Genomic DNA, 13,646 nt, shown 5'->3' on the forward strand with positions numbered 1-13,646 from the left:
ATAAGCCCCTTTCTAATCGGTTAGGTCATTAGCAAGGCAAAATAAATAGAAATGAGTTTGTGGAGGTTAGAATGCTTGAGGGATCAACGCTTTGAGGATGGGGTGTTCTTTTCTTCTTCAGGAAGGCACGTGTTCTGCAGGGTGGGCTTGGCAGCACGTTATGGACCTTTAATGGCATTGCAGTGGCAGCAGCACTTGTTTGTTTGCAGTGCCCATCCCAAGAGCTGGGATTCCCTGCTCACCTTCCAACAGTGTGAGACTTTCTTAATGAATTTCACTTGGTTTTTACTCTGAACCGCACTATTCTTTGCATCTCCTGCCTGTAATCTGGAGGATTTAGTCTGTCCTGTTCTGTTCAATGGAAGCAGTAACCAATTGATTACAGGAACTCAAGCTTTCAATCAAAGAAGAATCACAGAGCTTTAGAAATGGGAGTCTCTCCTGCCTTCATCCTGTGTAGTCACCACATCAACTGACCTTTCCCCAAAGCCCTTCCAAATAGTACTGAGGCTTATCAGAAATAAGGAAGGGCAGCAGAATCTGATGTCAGAATTGTTCCATTTTTGTTTGTGCGGTGGGAATAAGCTGTGCTTTGCCAAGGCAGGGACGTTCAACAGGCTTCAGGATATTAGGTGACCTGACAAGCAAGTGTTTAACTGTGTGCTAACTTTAAGCCTCTCTTGACAGAAAGTTGCTTGTTGCGGGGACAAGACTACCTTTGTGTGAACTGCCAAGCATTGCTGTCTGCTTGCTGAAGGCAGGGAGGGATTTTAGGGAGGCTGAGGAAGCAGACCCTGGTGTGTCTCCCTGTAGGCTGGAACAAATGGAGTGTTTTGTGCAGCTCAGTATGGAGCTGTATGGGGTGTGTGATAGCACTCTTTCTGTCTGATAAAGGGCTTTAGTGTTGCTCTCTTTACCAAAAGAGAAGCTCCACAGGAAAGTATTTTTTCCTTCAGTTGAAAGAACTGAACAACTGTGCTGCTCAGAATCAAGAGAAAAGGTCCAAGCCATTTACTCTGTTGTGATGACTTGGCCATGGAATCTACATGGCTTCTCAATTTTGAGTAATGGAAGTTCACTGTTGAATGTTTTTTAGAAGGCAAGTTGTGATTTGCTTGATGAATCTTCCCAGCCAGTGTTCAGTGTTTGGGTGATTGAGACATTGAAGTATATTTGAAGGTTATGACAGACACCTGTAAACAGACAGATATTGACAAAAATGTCATTTGGAACCAGATATCTGCCTTTCTTGCAATCCAATTACTACTGATGGCGAACAGCCCAGAACTAGCAGCAGAGTACATTAACCCACGGTGTGATGGGCAGCCTGTCCTTAGAGGGGATACGATCAGGGCCTTATTTACCTCTTGCTTTGGTGTAACTCTAGGAATTAATGGAGTTATTTGTAATTTACACTGGACCAAAACAGAATCAGCTCTGGATGTATCTGTACCAGGTGTCTGTACCTGGAGGAGAGGCTGCAGTCTTACCAGCTCCTCTATTTGCCTTCCAGAAAGCTTGCTTTAAACAGGTCAATTCATTGTGGAATATTCCTTGGTTTTGGCTGCAATGTAAATCATTCTGTAGACTCTACTGGATGTAGCAAAATAGTGTTATTTTATTCTTTCTTGCTTTGGCCTTGAGAGAAATTGTCTTGGGCTGAAAGGAAGGGAACCATATGGGAAGATTGGTAACCGATGTTCCCTTTTTGAATCCCTGTGATCTGAATAGCCTATGAAGGGACCTTTTTCTGGCACTTCAGGTCTATGTCTGTGTATCAGGTTGATCACGAGGCTGGGGTTCCTAAGCCTGCTCGACATGGATGGATTTTTCACTCTGAAATCTGCTGGGTTTCAGGTCACACACAGTTCTGCACCTAGTTCATAAATCTACAATGTGTTATGAAGGATTTTATGACTATGAACAGCTCAGCATTCCACTGGTTTCATCTAGGGACAAGTATTACCCATCAGCTATTCGCTGGTAACCCGATGGCTTCTCTCTCTAGAAGAAACAGCTTATTCCGCTGCTTAAAGATTTAGGGTGAGTTTATACAGAGAACTGATTCATGGATGTTGAAACTTTGGATCAATCCGATTTTAAATATCTGCAATTCTGATTTAGTGCTGAGTATTGCAGGCCATAAAGTAGTAGAGAGGGAATGGTGAGAGCGAGAGCAGGGGCACAAAAGGAATAAAAGCAATTTTTGCAGCCATGTGGTTGGGATAGCAGGGTAGAAAGCAGAGCACGACAACATTTCCTGCTAGCTCATACAGGAATGCCCAAAGTTTGTAAGTTGGATTGTTCTCTGCTGTGATGAAAACTGCTTGCACTGGCTGTGGTGTTTGGATGCACCAACTAGGAGCGCTGCTCTTATAGGAGAAGGACACTGGAAACTCCAACAAATTGCTATTCTTTATAAGCTCTCTTCATTCCTAGATGAAGAGGAAGCTCTCGTTCTGGCTACTTATCTCCAGGCTGGAGAGTAATAAGATATGAATGGAAGAGGTACTGCTGCACGGTGCTCTCGTTAGGCTGCAGCACAGAGCTGTCCACAGTGAGATTATTTGGTGGTAGTCTGCTTTTAGAGAAGGGAAACCAAAAAGACAAGGTTAATAGAAGCTGCACTTCACCTGGATTGCTCTTATTTCCTGTTTTATAAGGCTGTGTTCTGTGCAGGTGCTTGGCTTGTATCTTCATGCTGTCAATAAACCCAATGTGCTCGAAGCAGACAGGATTAATGCTGATTTTAAGGGCTATATTTAGAAGTAATTTAGCTATCATCAGTCAGAAGGGTGGGGAGAGATACGATGGTTATTCATGCTGATCGAATATCCTACTGATAGAGATGCTTATTAACCCTAAGCGTGTCTCTCTATTGTGGCTACAAGTTTTAGACAATGAAAACATCATCCCTTGGAATTCAGGTTGAGAATTTAAGTGGAGAAATGAGCTGGGAAGGGAGCAGCAAGCTGGCTAATCAGGCCGACCACTGAAGCTGGGCTGGTGCTGGAACAAGTGCTGCCTAATGGGACAAGCAGTGATGCCTGAGGAGGGAGGCAGACAGCTGGTTGACAGGTTTCTTTTGATGGCACAGGTGTTCAATGTGTTTGGAACCCGGGGTATGTTTGTTTGTAAGGTTTCTTCCAAAGCGAGGAGCGAGTGCACTCGCTCAAAGCAAAACTTTCTGTTTTATTTTCTGCCAGAGATGGGAGGGGAAGGGGAATAGTCCATCAGCAAGTGATCTCTTGCCTTATGAGCAGACAAGATCAAAATGCTCCTGTGCTGACAGATGGTAATTAGGCTGAGGAGTTACGGGGCAGGAGGAGTCCAGTGAAGAACCGAGTGCTCATACAGTTTCATCTCGGCTTCTAAAGACTGTGCCCTGCACCCTCTGCTTCCTCCTTGTGTTTTCTGAACAGAGATTTCATTTCAGATAGTGCAGTCAGTGCTTCGTACTTTTTAGGAGCGTTTATAAAATGGAATTACCAGAAATAATCATGGTAATTAACATATAGAGTTATAAGGAGGAAGATTAATTACGAAGCTGTAATTCATCTGCGGAATATAAACCACGAGGAATGCTAGAATAGGTTATCAGTAATGAGGTGTGCTTAGGAGACCTGCAAGCTGAGGAGTTCAGCAAGAATTCAGCCAGTGCTGCCAAGCAGATGGAGCTTTGGGCAGGGGAATGGAAACTGAGGCAGTGAGGGGGAAAGTGCCTCATCTGTCATCCAGAAAAACAGAGATGAGGATCTGAAAGGCCTGACTTTGCTCCTTGCTGCAAATGGGTGATGGAAATCCTTTTCCATTACCCTGAGTGTTTTCTGTATTAAAAGATGTTTCAAATGACATGGGAGGTGGGGAAGGGGGGCTGCTGGCTGGTGCCCTGTCTGTGTTCCATGGTGTCTTTTGGCAGCTTACACCAGCTGAGAAGCTGACCAACCGAATGCAGCAGTGCATTGAACAGCTCTGTGTTATTTCACGCTGGGAGGAGGGGCTGGGAGGTGATGTTCCATCACTGAACGCTGCTCATTCCATGGCAGGGTTTCTGGTTTATTACAAAGATTGCAGGGGAGGGCCCATTCCTATCACTAGCTGCCTATTTTTTTTTCCCCTCCTGAAGGTACGAGCAGTTGGTAATGACAGTAATTAACACTGTAGAAACAAGGTCAAACCCAAGAACATTACCCACTAAAAGTCCCTTTCCTGAAAGTCACATCAAAATTGTTGCCTGGAGTAGCTTAAAGGAAAAAAATAAAATAAAATGGAGGCAACTGATGATGAGCTGTTTGAATTATGTAAATGCTCAGGTATCCACGGGCTTTGACCTTTTTGCAGATGTAATTTAGCATTCAAGACACTGTCATCTCGCTGCCAAAGTCAAATTAGATGCTTGCTACTGCAATTGATAGCTGATATCCGATCTCCTTCAAGAACAGGCAGTACTGAAAGGCAGGCGATGCTATTTGCTTCAGAAATGGGAAGCTGCATTTTAAATATAAAGTGGTTGAAGAGTTTTGGATCCAATTCAGATGAGCAATATGCTTTTATAAAAACGTGCACGTGGTTTTTCAGGTCATTAGACCCCATTCTATGCATCTACAGCCCTTCAAGGCTGCTCTGGGCTCATTGGGTATTTGGGATGGTCTCACCTAGGGCGTATAACAGCACAGCAGTTCTGTGCCAAACCTGCTTGTCACCACTGGAGCAGGAGACAGGGGCAGCATGGCCGTATAGCTCAGAGCTACTGTTTCTATCTAGCAGGAGGAGATGGAAGGAGTCTTAACCCAAGTGAGAGCTTTTTGAGTGCTTCCAGAGACTGTACAACTCGCAGCACAGGTGCACAAATGACTCCAGCATCTCAAGTGCTGGGAGAGGTACAGATGATGCACTGAGCTCTGTGCAATACGCTGTGTTTTGGACAGCACTGATGTCCACAGCATATGGATGATGGACCTGTGTAAACCTTGCTCTCTCGGTTGCCAACCCGGTCCCATCCGTACTAGCAGTAAAAAATAAATTAAAACAATTCCCACTTACGCTCTGCCAAGGGACTGGCTGTGTGCCGGAGGCTGCTTCTGTTCCCAGTGTGCCAGGTGGCCGAGCCAATGGCCACCTTGCAGGGTCTGATCCAAATAGCCTCCCTGGCCTCCCTTCATCCCAAATCAGTGTCTGCTACGGCAAATAGAAGTGACTGAAGAAACACCTGCTCTTCTTGGCCCTCTCTTGCTTACAGCATCTGAAGCAGACTTGGATACCTGCGAGTGCGCTTGCTGCTGTTTGTGAAGGTATCCAAAGGATAACCAAAGCGCAGATCTTCAGCAGAACAATGTTACTGTTTCCTGTGAGCCTCTGCAAACTCGCAAATGACTGTAGAAGAGCAGCGGTTCTAAATGAGGCTCTATGTTTGTCTGACTGGGCTCTGAAGAACTCAGCTCTCAGTGTTTCTCCTTAGCATTATCCTGGTAATTTCCCTGAAGTTGCTCTCTGTTTCCACAGGAACAACTGAGCTAAAGCTGGCTGAAAATTCCTGTAATTGCTGCTCTGCTGCCAAGAGTTAACTTCTAATCTGGTGCAAGTGGTTGCTGTTCAAATGCTCTCCACATTGTACCTCCAGTACAGCTTAAACTGACTGAGCTTGGAGTGGAAGTCAGCCCCTGCGTGTTGCTGCCCTGAATCCTTTTCCTTGCTAAAGGGATGTTTTGGGATGGGGTGATTTGGCCAGGCTTCTAAATCAGGCTGATCTGTACTCTGTGTCAGGATAAGTGCACTTGACCTGGATCCAGCTGTGTTGCCTTTACTGCTTAATGCTTTGGTTCAAATGCGGATTTTGTATTTCATGCTTCATTATTTTTTTTCCACATTGTGTGGCCATTTGTAAACTGAAGGTGAATTCCTCCCAGGCGTGCAGAGAGGACAAACCTTCAGGCTAACAGGGAAACTTCTTTCCTGTCTGTTACTTTTATAATGTCTGGACAACAATGCATTGATTCTGCTGTTGCAGTTGACTTTTGGCTGTGCTCAGAGTTAGACTTTGGGAGATGTTTTGCTGTGTGCTGCTCCTCTGTGGCACAGGGATGAGAGTGACAGCTTTGGTGGAGGGATGTGCCCAGGCACAGGGTAAGTGTTCCCCTGGTAAAAGACTGGTGTGATCTGGGAGGGAAAGAGCATGTTGGCTGTCCTGAAACTGGAGGTGACTTGTCCTAATTTCATCCTTGAAGTTGGATCTGGGAGTGTTTCATGCTCTGTGTAGAGAGACTAAAACTCATTCACAGGACTTGCTGAGGTGCCACGTTATCTCCTGCTGATTTAAGCATGTAGAGTAGCTCAGTCATCAATATCTCCCTATTAAAGAAAGGGATTTCCACGTAGATAAGTGTTTCAAATCAGTCAGGCTTTAAAGTGTAAATCATTTTCACCCTTTGTGTGTTCTGGAGGGTGTTTTCCATTCATCACTGATTTGAAAGGATTGTGTCTTTATTTATTTATTTTTCCTCCCCTGGAGATCTATCGAAGGAAAACAAACTGAAAACAAACATCCAGTTGGGTTTCAGCAAATGATACTTTCTAAGAACTTAAGCTGAAATGGTGTGTCTGTATTTAAAGACCCAATGTCCCCCTTGATGGAGGGAGAGAGCTATTTCTGTGTTCCTAAGTGTTAATAATATCACTGACGTGCTCAAGAGAATAGATGCCTTTGTGTGCATACAATTAAGGATAGAAATGGGCTTTAAAAAGGAGATGATTGCATCCATAACTCCGCGTGTGAATTGGTTTGTCCCTTGGCAAGGAAAACTGTCCAAAGGCACACAGTGCTGCCAAGCCACAGATTGTGGTGAGCACGGTGGCAGCCAGTGCTGGTTGAGGGCTTCCAGCTCCTGGGGAGGCTTTCTGGAAAGAAAGCAAGTCTCAAGGCTGGTGGTGCTGCAGGGAGCTGGGCAGCTTTGCTGCACCCACCGAGCACTTCTGTGCAGCACGATGGGCAATGGGGAATCACCCCCTTTTGTTTGTGGGTCCAGAAGTCTCCAGGTGTGTGATAATGTGTTCCATGAACGCTGCGTGGACTTGTCTTAATGGCTTTTTGTCAGGACGCAGCCCTGCCTGTGTGGTTACCTTGCAGCTGCATCTGCAAAGCGGAGGCAGAATGTATTTTTGCTCATTAAAAATGAACATCTGAAAGCAGTGCTGCCTCCTCTCTGCTCAGATGGGCTGTCCAGCTCAAGGAAGGGAAATGCTAACCCACTGGAAATAACAAATGTGCATTTGTGTTTTCCTCTCCCTGCTGCAGTTAGAAAATTAAGGGCTCTTCTAGCTTGGCATCTCCACTACATTATCTACTTGCGTTTCTGGAGGTCTGAAACCCTGTACAAGGTCTTTTATTCTTGAAAATGTTAGATTTTGGCTCTGTCAGATGGGCCCTTGTGTGAAGGGGGATCATCAGGAGAGAACAGTGAGCTTGGATCTGTGTGCCAGTAAGGCTTGTGACATGTGTAATGCTGTGCATTCCTGAGGGATACAATCAGAAGCCACAACAGAACTCCTAGTAGTATCTATTTACAGGGCTCTTTGTGATTAACAGTCATCCCGGAATTCATACAATAGATTGTAACTGTCTCCTGAGTCAGAATGCCCTTCAGGTATACAAGAGGCATGCAGCAGGTTAAGGACCTCGGGGCTTCATGGTGTTTTAGTATCAAGCTTTAGATTTCTTTAAGCCACGAGTTAAAAATGCAGGTTGGGGCGGGGAAAGATTTAAGCTTGGGCAGGTAAAATCAAGTGAATGGAGCTCTGTGTCTGTTCAGCTTCTTGTTCCTTACAGCGGGAAGATCTAGCCAATTATCCTGATTTCTTTTTACTGCTAACAGTTGTTCCCACTAAGCTAATGGAGATGCTAATAAGCTGCTTCAATGAGCTTGTAAACTGCAAAGCAAGGCAGGCTGGAGCCTGAAGCTCCCAGGCTTCTTAGCTGTTGGTGGCAACTGCACTGGAGGACACACTTGGAGCTGCAGACCATCCTGAGCTGGGAGCCACAGGGGATCCCATGCTCCCCTCACAGAGCTGCTTTGTCCCTGGATCTCGTAGCATTGCCTGCATGCTTCTCAAACGTTCCAAGCGTTTCTCACCCCTCTCTGCATTCACATGTGCTGTACGATGGCCAAAATACCGCTTTGAGTAAATGAAGGCTTTAATCAGAAGCTAAAAGTGAACTGACTTATCTCAGTGGCTGTGATTCAGCCCACTGCTAGCACTGGGCACAACAACTTCTTGCCTGGTGGGCTGGATGGCTTCCACTTATCAGGCTTTGGTATTCCTGGTTTTCTCAGCCCATTTTTGCTCTTTAAAAGGGCATTACAGTTTGTTCTTGCCATAATGTGTTTATTTTCTCTTCCTTCTAACAGATGTTAAGCAATTAGAACATGGCAGAGCAACATATTTATACAAATGAAAGGAAGTAAGGAATAAATGTTCTGAATATTATACTTCCTAATAGGATTAATTCAGTAGCATACAAATGGTGAAGTGCAGACGCAACAGCAAGCAGGCATTTATCAGTGACTTGTGTTATATGCAAGATATCCCATTAAGGCAGGGCAGTAATCGTACACACACCATGGTAGATTATAGGACCTATATAGGAAATTCAACAGATAAGGCAGAAGTTGGTCTTATTGGTCACTGTCAGTATAGGGATGAGGTGTATTGGCAGCCAATGTTTGGAACATTTCTTTCCTTTTTAAGAGGCTATGCTCATAAACTTTGCTCTGTGCAACAAGCCAGCCAGTCTGGCTCACTGCTCAAGGCAGGTTGAAGCTCACCTGCTTCACCACGGATACCTTATCTAGACAGGCATCTTGCACAATGCAGATCCTGCCTTGGGGTGGGAGGAGTGCTGGGTGATCTTTGTACTTTCCTCCTTATTTTCCATGTGCACTTCTGCCAAAGCAAAGTGCTCCAGAGGAGCAGGAGAGCAGTGTGAAGCACTGAAATGTACACTTTGCTCCCTGCTGTTTGCATCCTTGGCTGGGTACTTCATTCCTCCCAGGAGCCAATCTGCTTTCAGAGGTGAGAAAGGCGTGCATGTTCAATAAGATGCTTCAGCTCTGATGAGCCCTACCTTTGCAGAAGCACCCGTGAGAGATCAAGAGGGACGCAGCCCTGAGAAATGAATATGATAGTGAGGTCAAGTTCTCCTACCAATGTGACAGATGCGTTCCTAGGTTTCTGTTTCTCCCCACCTTGGGCTATGCCTCCATGTTGTGTTCTGTCAGTTGGCTTTACCTGTTAAATCCCTTAGACAGCTTCTCCCTGCCCTATGTGATTGCAGCTATTGATACATTTACATTTTACGTGGCCTGCTCCATAGAAGGTTATAGCACTACAGTACACTTACTCATGTCTGTCTTTGCAAGATCAATGTGAAACTGAAGACTTAACACAAATGATTCACCTCAGACTTTTATTGTAAATGTCACAGTTTTTTAATAGCCTGGAGTTCAGAATTTAGTTCTGACTTGCTTTGCTCCCACATCTTGAATTGCAGCACAGCATTCCATGGCAGCGTTCCTGTGAGCCCTGTTCCCAGAGGAAGGATTTGGTGCATCGACACCATTTGGGCACTTTCCTTGGAAGCCTTCCATCCAATAATGACTCAGTTTGCAGCTTGCAAGGGGAGCTGGGAAGGGCTTGTGCTGAATCACAGGAAAGTCCTGGAGATGAGAGGAGGGAGGATGGTGGGAGAAGAATAAAAATGAGGTAGTGTCAGATTCTGATGGGCCTGCAACTGTGTAGAGGGATGCTTCTTGAACTGTTAATTAAAAGGGGAAAAAAAAAACCTAGCAGCTAACAAGAAAGGCTGTCAATGCTTAAGAGTGGATTGGGAATAATAGGCAGAGATGCTCTTCACGGAAACAGTTTTATGAGCCTTCTGACCTTGGTGAGTCTGGTGCCATCCTACTTCTCAGGCTGGGCCGGGTTTCAGCAAAGAGCAGATTTCTGTCCTAGTTCTCTCCTCTTAAATGCTTCCACCAACCCGGCTGCTGTGATGTGCTGGGATCCATTGACAGCTCCAGTAGCATCCACTTGACTGGGGTGCTGGTAGTGCTGTGCAGTGTGCCTGCTGAGCTGATCCCCTGTACAGAGGGGCTGCCTGTAGGGGATGTTGGTGTACTTGCTTTTCTTTCTCATCTACAGTATTTATGTATTTAAGCACAGACTTCCTTATCTCAGAGCAATCTTCTTCCTCTCCCCCAGGCTCTGAGCTGCCATAATCTCAAATGGTGGTGAGAGAAGAAACGTTTTTGCCTACAATAACTGTATTCTGCATTAGTAGGAGAATCTATTCTGTTTTTTAAGTTGTATATGGTAGAAAACTTTTAAATTCTCCTCTACAAGCTATATATAAAACACAGCAGATAGGCAAAAATGGATTATTAGAGCTATCTATTTTTCCTTGACGTTCCTTTAATTTAATAAACGGTGTGAGCTCAGTTTGTGCAGTTTATGACATCACAGGAATAAAACCCATCCTTTGATTAATAGCGATCCAATCCATCCCCTCCCCACGCGTTAAATATAATGGACTTAGGAAACAAGCGAGCTAATTTTCTAGAAGTTTGCTTTGGATAGCTGGATTAAATTACTTTGGGAAAACTGCAGTGATTGCAAGATGAGCAGTGCAAGGCTCTAGAGGAAAGAGAGAGAAGTTGCTCTGTGCCCACCGATGGAGATGGTGCTGTCTCCAGTATTGCAAATCCAAGTGTCTGTTGAATTCTTCCAGGCTCTATAATACTCCATAGAGCTGTAAGTGATTCCATCACCTGGGGTTGGTGTTTCCATCCTGACTGTGTCCTGGTGTGAGATTGTTAAAACCCACCTGCTCTGTTTCTAACGCTCACAATTGGTTTTGGTTGGTTGCCCAAGAAGGATGTAGTGCACAGCCTTCTGCATCCATTCGCTCCTGAGACCGACTTGCATGGAGCTGAATAAATCTGACATTCTTGTAGGTAGGTGGAAGGCTGGGACCGCTGAGAGTGACTCGTAGCAAATCCTTAAGTGGCAAAGAGTCAACAAGATGAAAATGAAGCTGACCGCTTGTAAGGAGGGCTGCTCTTCTGAGACTGTTGTGTTAAATACATGCAGGAAGGGCACTGGAGGCGCGTAGCAATGCCATGTACACGATGACCTCTGTTCCCAGAGAGCTGTCTCTGTGGCAGAGCGTTTCCTGTAGTACTCCTACTGTAAGTGGCATGTTATGGGCCTTCAAGGAGCTTGGAACAAATCCCTTGAGCCAAAGCAGTGCAGGGGTTTGGATTATTCAGTGAGCGAGCTGAATGTGGAGGGAGAGGTAAATGTTGTTTGGAGTTAGTGTGACTTGTTAGGTGGGCACTCGGCTCTCTGCCTATATTTGCTGCTGGGAGCACAGACTTTGCAAGTCAAACAGCTTCACATTGAGTTTCTCTCTTTGGGAGGCTGGGAGTGGTGATGCTGCTTCACCTCATGCATGGAGCAGGAAGCTTCTATCATAGCCAGGACTGGCTGATGTGTTTGAGTGGGATGGAAAGCCTGCCTCTGTTGTGGTATTTCCAGCTGGGGAAGCATCTCATGCTCTGTTGTGCCCTTCTGTGTGAAAAGAGCTGCTGCCGTCCTTGTAATGAGGGGAGATCAAGGCACCGGGGCAGTGCTGCTGCAGCCAGGCTGTGGCTGTGCAGAAGAGAAGAGCCTTGAAGCTGGGGCACAGCATGCACACAACAGAGCTGCTCCTTCCTTCCCTTTTTCTCAGCCGTCCTTCTTGCTCACGTTGACCATTTGGGCTATGGAGTGCTGTAGAAAATAACCAGCTGTTTGGTTAAGTGAATTTGCTCGATCCCTCAAGTTGACAGATGATTTTTATTATGTACTATTACTTAATGAACTCTTTTGTGGCAAATGTAATTCAATACAGATTCTGATTCCCAGTTTGTCATCAGTCCTTTTGCAAAGGAAGAAAAATGGGAAAGGACTTGATTCCTTTATCTTGTTATGCTAATTGCATTAGGAATATTGGAGAAAAACAGTCAGTGAATTTAACAGCAGAAAAATCCAAGTCTGTGTTTTAGTGAGAGAAAATGGGAATTTATGGGGCTGAATGTAACTGAGTGTAGCCAAAGCAGGTTCTGATCTGTTTGGGGTTTGGGCAAAAGAGAAATACAAAAGTGATATGTAAAAATCTTACCCTAAAATTCGTATGAGAAGCCTGTATACAAACGGAATAGGATGTGAGGAAGGAGTTGTAAGAGGAACTTGGAAAATTCCAGTACTTGGATCTCTTATTAGTGAGGACTTGGTCAGGGAGCTGCACGTGACATCAAGGAGTAGTGGGATGCACTGGAAGGGAATGGCAGTAAGGGTCAGACCAATGGAAAAGTGTATGTGAGTGCTGTGCCCTCTAGAGACTGATCTGTGTTCTTAATGTTTGCCTGCCAGCCATTAGAGCCCTTAAAATGGGAACCTAAAGTTCAGCTTTTTAATGGTGAAATTGAGGTAATTTCACTCTCTCTGCTTCTAAGAGAGTCAGGGCAAGAGTTCTGTGCAAGAATGAGATTGTGGTTTTCGGAGTGGAGGAAGCTGGTGAGCACTGGGATACTCATGTGTTTAAAACAGGGCTCACAGTGTTGAGTAATGGCTAAGGAAGGAAACATTGATAAGTATCTTCATTAATGCCTTTGATCCTCTGCTAAAGAAACAGTGATCCTGCCTGAGTGCGCTGGTGTTATTGACTGGGGCTCCAGCTGTGGTCAGACCACTGATGCTGTAACAATCCTATGGCCCCATTCCTTGCAGGAGGGAACTTCTTTGTACATCCTGGCTAGTTTTCAGTTCCCTGCAGGATCACAGGTTGCTCTTTTCTAGCCCAAACTGGTGCAGTAACACACCTGCTTATGGGGATGCCAATGACTGCATCAGTGCTCCCCTTACTTTGGATGCACACTTTACAACCACCGTAGCTGGAATTTGTGGCCAGAACTTCTTGTTTTTTTTTCCCCAAACAGTCTTTATTGCACCAACATTCAATTTTAAGTGTTCAGGCATCTGTCATAAATAAAACATTTTTATTATGGCTTTGTCTTCCAAAAGGGAAAAAGCCCCTTTTTCTGTCATCCTAAAAAACAACAACAACAATAAATTACTTCTGATTTGTCACGCAGCTGTTTCTTAACATGTAAGTCACACGGACTTATATTCAAGATAGAAATCTTCTCTTTGGGGAAACACAAAGTTCTTATGGGATCCTAGGGCTCCTGATATATACACAAAAATCTGGTGCTATTGCAATAGGAGAACTGGTTCTCTTAAAAGTTGACGCAGTTCCCATTGGGGGGGTAATGGTGTGTGGGCCTCACAGCTCCTCCAGGCACAGCAGCAAACCTAAAACAAGAAATAACATTCAGTCTGGCTTTGGGAGATTGCATTAACCCACGAATAACTTCTCTAAAGGACACACAACATGGCTTCTGGAAAGGGGATTTAGGGGGAAGTTTGTGCAATCCCTGTCAGTCCTTTAGGTGCTGGATCCTTGGTTATTATAGAAGCCTATGGAGGTGAATCTTTTCATGATGTTCTGTGTCAAAACGTTTTGGTTTCTATCATGCTGTAGCATCTCCTTT

The sequence above is a fragment of the Excalfactoria chinensis genome, chromosome 22 (assembly GCF_039878825.1).
Source record: "Excalfactoria chinensis isolate bCotChi1 chromosome 22, bCotChi1.hap2, whole genome shotgun sequence".
Classification (NCBI taxonomy): Eukaryota; Metazoa; Chordata; class Aves; order Galliformes; family Phasianidae; genus Excalfactoria; species Excalfactoria chinensis.